Here is a 6,985-nt window from a genome sequence, read left to right on the forward strand (position 1 = left end):
TATAATATATATATATATATATATATATATATATATATATATATATATATATATATATATATATATATATATATATATATATATATATATATAATGTCTCAAGTTTAACCATGTGAAGTTATTTGACAGACACATGTAACCGTAAGTGAAGTGCTACAACATGCAGAGTATCCGAAAATCTTGGTCTTGTCTTTGGGGACTGGACATACAAAATATGTGAAAAGTAATTCTTTCGATGCTCGCGTAGCTGCCTTTTGGACAGAAGATATATGGGCTGCTATTGCAACAGATATGCAGGGTCGTGCTTCTTCAGCCATGGCCAAATACTATACTGCTTCACTCTTTTCAAGATTCCCACCTTCTATGAGTACTTACCTTCGAATTGATGTATGTATGTAAAAATCTAGTTGACATTTGATTCCCATTAATACTTTTAGAAAATTGATTGTTTCACACATCTAAATTTTTTACATTCATTTAATACTATCATTTTCTACTTTTTACTTTTTTCTTTTTTGAAAAAATACAAAACTTTACACTTTTATAACCATTTTACTTTTGACTAATAATACCATAACATATTTTTACATTCATTTGACACAAAATACAAAGGTAAAATGGTTTAAAAAATGTAAAATTTTGTAGTTTTTCAAAAGAGGAGAAAAAAGTAAGGATAATGTCAAATGAATATAAAAATATAAAAGTATATTATGATACGATTGTTCATATCTATAAGAATAAGAATTATTTCTAGTTTGGATTGTATAATGATGATTGATGTAATGAATGGCAGGAATACGATTTGAATCCTGATTTCTCAAAGGACACCGGTACAATGACACGCCTACGTGGCAAAAACATTCAAATGATACATTACTGTTCACTTTTTTCTTCTAAAATTATCCTTTTATCTTTAATAAATGTTAAAAAAAGTGGGATCCAAGAGTGTCATATGAATGTTTTCTCAAAAGTGTGTATCAAAGTATCTTTTTCCTTTCTCAAACTCAGTAATGTTACAAGAAAACGTGGAAGGCCTGGAGAAGACTGGAAAACAATTGTTACAAGAAGAAGGGGTAGGAACAAATGCTGAGGCTCTTGATAGGTGAAAAAAATGAACTAATTTAACCTTTTAATTTACTTAAATATTTTAATGGCTAAAACCTACAGTGATTAAAGCTCCATTATACTTCGATTCAATTATATATAATATCGAATTCTATTTTGGTTTTATAATTTTGTGAAGGATTGCTGATATTTTGCATGGAGAAAGACAACGTCGTCTGGGAAGCAAATCTATGAAAAAAGGAGGAAGGCCGTTTCTTGAAACTCTTGCTCAGGCAAATTGGGCATTCCAAAAGAACATATTTAATGTCATTTTTTGAAACTCTTAAAGAGTGTTTGAACAACTTGCTTGGTTAAAGTCATGAGATTGTTGTATTAACTATGTTGTTTTTAATTTAGTTAGTTGGACAAGTTTTTTATTGATAGATCTTAACCTATTAATCTTGAAAAGTTAGACTAAAACAAACTTTGGTTGACGTTGAGAATCCAAGTATGAGTTTAAGTCCCTTATTAGATAAGAATGAGAAAGTAAAACATTATAGGGTTAAATATGTTTTTAGTCTTTGAAGTTTCACTGATTTTTGGTTTTAGTCCCTGCATGAAACATTGATGGTATTTCATCCTCTTAGTATGAAAACTCGTATTTTTAGTTCCTAAAAACAGACGCCGTTAGTTTTTTTTGTGATGTGGCTAACGGCACAACCACGTATTCTTCCAATCTATTGACCATTGTTTGTTGTCTTTCGTTTTCTCTCTCTAAAACCTCAAGTTCTCTCTCTAGCGCCCTCTCACTTCTCTCTCTCTCATCTGCAACTGATTTTGTAGGGAGAAAATTTGTATGCCTTGGATTTTGTAGATCTGAGTATGTATTTCTCTTCCCCCTTTTCTTCCTTCTATCGATTTCAGTTTTCAGTCAAGCTTTGTATTCTCTCCATCTCTCTCTTTCTCTCTGCATCTGTCACTGAGGATTGTGCTTCTGTGGTTTCTTTCATTTGTGTTTTTTGTTTTTATCATTTTCTGTGGCCCTTTAGGTTCCTTTGGTTTGTGCTTCATCTTAATGGTGCAACTGTCCATAACTTGGCTTCAAGTTCGCGTTTTACATTTTTTTACTTTGATTTTTGTATTGCTCCACTTTTGAAGTTTTGGGCTTGGTGCTAGGAAATAGAACATTTAAAAGAGTTGGTCTGGAAGGTGTAAAATTTGCAGTTTTTTCATTTGAGAGTTGTGGGGTTCTTCTTCATGTGGGGTCAGAACCTCAGTTACTAAGAGTAGGTTTGTGTTTCTTAATGTCGTTTGGTTGGTTTGTTACAATTGTTTCAGCTATGGTGAGAATCTTGGGGTGTTCTATTCCATGTGTAATGTTTCTAATCATCGATTTTGTTGGTGCTAATTGATATTCAAAGGTGTTAGCATGATGAAAATAAGTCAACTTTTAGCTTTGGGTCCCAATTTGCTGATGCGGCTTCTCTCTGTTTTATTTGATTTTGGGAGGGGAGATCACATTCTATCCAAGGGCTAGGATAGTGATTATGAATTCTTTTGCTGATGCGGCTTCTCTCTGATGCGGCTTCCTTGCATCTGATTAATGAATTCTTTTGCAAGCAGCAATTATGATAGTGATTTTTTAGCGCTATACAAAGAAGAATGATGTCTCTTTCAATTTCTTAGTATCTGCAAAAATCAGCCTTGTTGGATGAGGTGCTAGGATTTTTTAGCGCACAACACACAGATTAACAGAAAATAAGAACATTTCCACCACTGTACAACGCACGCACAACACACAGATTAACAAAATCTAAAAGCAAACAGTACTCCAAAATAAAATTCAAAGCACAACGCTACAGAGTCTCGGTAGCACCGTGGCAAGGCACTAGGTTGCACCGGAAGAAGGCGATCGAGGAACGACAGTGACTCTCGATGGATCTGCAAAATCAGCTGCAGATGAGAGAGAGCAGTGAGAGGGTGCTAGAGAGAGAACTTGAGGTTTTAGAGAGAGAAAGCGGAGGAGAACAAGCAATGGTAAATGGATGTAGAAGAATACGTGACTGTGTCGTTAGCCACTTAAAAAAAACTAAAGACGTCTATTTTTAGGGACTAAAAATAAGAGTTTTCATATTAAGAGAATGAAATGTCATCAATGTTTCATGCAGGAACTAAAACCAAAATTCAATAAAACTTCAGGAAGTAAAGTAAAAGCATATTTAACCCAACATTATATAAGATGAAAGACCCATTAATATTTTTAAAGTTTTGAGTAAAGAATAGTCTCAATCACTTATGTAATCGAGCTCATATATATAAAAACATATGTTTTTGAATGGGAGAATGTTAACTAATGTCTTAATCACATTGTTTCAAGCATATTTGATTTCATTATATTTATATTAAAATTTAGAATAATTAACTTTATTAGTTAAAATAGTATAAATGCATATAACAGATTTTCTAAAGATAAATACTGTTTTTTTATTTCTATAATCGTTCTCCAAACATAAAACAATCTTTCTTTATCACTCTGACGTTTGAAGACTGTCTTTTAATAAAAGCTTAAAATGCGAAGGTCCAAAAGATGAATGCCTTAAATGTTTGAAAGGTGTGGTTTTTAGTTTTTGCAAAATTAAGAAAGTCTCTCTCTTTAAAATTCCTAGCATTTCTTCAAATTCTTCTGTGATGAAAAAATTCCACTTTTATAAAAATACTCCCTTTCTTCGTATTATTTTTTGTCAATTTTTTAAATCAATTTTTCTTCTTTATTTTAAATATACGTGAATGATAAAAAAAAACAATTTTCTTCTTTTATTTTTCATATTGCTTTTGTTTCTACTTAGTTCGATTGAGAAAAACAAATCACCTTGAAACTTGATTGAATATGATTTTTATCTACATTCTTTTTTTAGTTTAATTACATTATAATTTTTAGTAACATTAAAATGAAAGAAAAATGGTTAAAAAGAAAAAAAAAGTTAAAATTATCTTATTATTTCATTATTTTTAAAATTTTTTTGTGTGTATCAAATATATTATTAATTACACTATAACACTTATAGGTATTTTTATCTTTTAAATAAAAGGAAACTACATTAACGATTATTATGTTAGAATTCATCGAATGTCACAGTTAACTATAATTTTTTATATAATTTAATATTTATTAATTATTCCTAAAGTATATCAGTATAAAGATGAATAAATAATGAATCGGTAAGAAAAAAAAATATATATATATTATATCAAAAATATTTGTCAAAATATTTTTTTTTTATTCTTAACCAGTATCCTTTTGGATTTTGTATGGCATTACTCACTTCAAAAAGTTAAAAAAAAAAAAATAAGAAAAACATGAACTGAAAACAAAAGTATCTGAAGCAGGATTCTCTCTTCCTACACCTTATTTTTTTCTCCCAGCACCCGAATAATTTTGAATATCCCAATAGTTTATATGGGTTAATGTTCCTTAGATAATGACTACAAAAACCTATTTTGGATACTAGTCCACTTAAACCCCATCATTCCTTTCATAAGAAAACATGTCAACATATATGATTCAGGTTAGATAATTTACCTTTTCACATCATTAGCTTTATTTCTTTTTGTGAATTTTAATAAAAACACTAAAAAAATTCTCTTATTTAGTGGAAGTATTTTTTTTTACTTTTTTCTTTAATTTGTGGAGGTTTTTGTTCTCCGCAAATCAATTTGCGAGATTTTTATTTTTAATCTTTACTGTTAGAGTTGTCTCAATCAATTTGTGAAAGTTTTTCATCACCTGTGTTATTGGATTTATATTGGTAAGATGTTTTTATGAAAAGTTTTAACCTCTTCTATTAATGATTATTATTATTTTGTGGAGGTTTAAAACTTCTTTTATTTTCAATTATTTTAATATAAAGATTATCTCCGTTTTGTCATTTTTTTTGAAATAATAAATTATTTATTTTGACAATTATAATGTAAAGATTTTAACCTGCCTCATTTGTATTATTTAGTTTGTCATCATTTTATATACTTATATTTTTGTCAATAATATTTATTTGTAACAAGATTCAAATATTGATATGGAGACAAAAGATATAAAAAATTTCTTTTACCAAAATGTTCAAATATATATTATTAAAACTTTATATTCTCAATGTCACCATAGTAACATAAATGTAAGTTCAACTAAAATGTAATTACAACTTCATCCATAATTACTCAAAATCCATAATAGACTAAATATAGTCTCATCGTAAAAAAAACATCACAAATTCCCTAAATGTTGCTAGCATGAGATGATCTTCTTGTACCTAAAGGAGATTCGGACCCATTTGCATCACCAGCTTGATGAAATGATAAAAGAAAAATATTAAAGTAAAATAATCAATGATATAAGTGTAATTTTCAAGTGTATAGATACACTCATACACTTGCCCAATTTTGCTAATATATAGAAAACCACAAAACATGGAACATCGTAATTTCATTCTAACTATACATAATATAAACAAACAAAATGACCAACTAAACCAGATTTTAAGGTCACCACATTAGAGATGAAATACTTTATATGACACTTAAGAGTTGAAAGGACTATCTATAATTAGAATATATCAAGCACAATGCTTCAACTTGTTTAGTAACTTGTCGTTAACGATCAAAGAAGGCAGCCAATTCATCAGAAATCTTTCCTTCCTTTATTATCATGTACGCTTTTAGTGCATCCAAGGTCGTTTCAACTTGGGATTCTAAATTGATGCCACTGATTAGAAGATGTTGATGATGTGGCAGTGGTAGATGAAATAAGGCTTAAATATGAATGTCAAAGTCTTATATTTTTAAATGAGTTAGTAAGAGCTACTCCCAAACCCATGCATCGCACACTCCTATAATACTCAAGCCAAACACTCTACCAACAACATCATTAGGAGAAACCTATAATTCATTAGTACTGCGTTAAGTCAAACACATTTCAATTTGTTTCTATAGACATTTAACAATTTATAATTTAAACTCTAAATATTGAAGAAAATGTTTGAAAATATCATACGATACAACTAACCATTATATCCTTTTGGCATTATATTTGAAATTAATTTGTAATATATATGATTGAATATAATCTTCTAGTTTTAGTTCATAATATTGTTGAATGCAATATTATTGACTAATTTGAAATTAACTGTACGTCGATCTAGTACTTCTCAATTCTTACTTTTGCCTTTTTAAGGATTGACTAACTTCTCAAATATATATATATATATATATATATATATATAACCCTTTTTCTCTTTCTGTACGTTTTTTTTTCTTCACCTTCAATAATATTATCTTTCTTCATGTATTTTTGTCTCTCTTCTTTGCTTCACAGGTTTTATTCCTTCCTGTTACCTATAACTATGTTAAATACTAGCTAGTATACATGCTTGTCTCCATGGTACATTGTTAATTTAATATTGATATTCTTAAAGTGCAGTTTGTGCAATACAGATCTATTCATAATCAAGTTTTTGCATGGTGGAGTATGAATTTCTTTTATTAATGTTAAATATTCATTTTTTATAATATGTATATAGCAATATGTAATATATAAAAATTAAGATTCTATGATTAAAAATTAAACATTTAATGCAATAGATAATGTTATACAAATTCACTGATTTATCCTCTGCACTTGAAGTTTTGTAAGTTTATTAGTAGGTTTGTTTATAGATCAACTTGGCTCGACACAAGTAAAATTGCAGTAGATTTTATATCATTGTTAAATTATAAATTATTATATGCAATAAATATTTCTCACGAAATTCAAATTTTAGTTATATTAAATTTTTCCAGAAAAAATCAATTAAAAATTTCCGTAAAATAATAAGTTAAAATTTATATTTATATGTCATGAATGAGTTAAGTAGAAGTGCGTATGCAACATTGAATTAATAGAGTGGTACAA

Source organism: Vigna radiata, chromosome 9 (genome assembly GCF_000741045.1).
Source record: "Vigna radiata var. radiata cultivar VC1973A chromosome 9, Vradiata_ver6, whole genome shotgun sequence".
Taxonomy (NCBI): domain Eukaryota; kingdom Viridiplantae; phylum Streptophyta; class Magnoliopsida; order Fabales; family Fabaceae; genus Vigna; species Vigna radiata.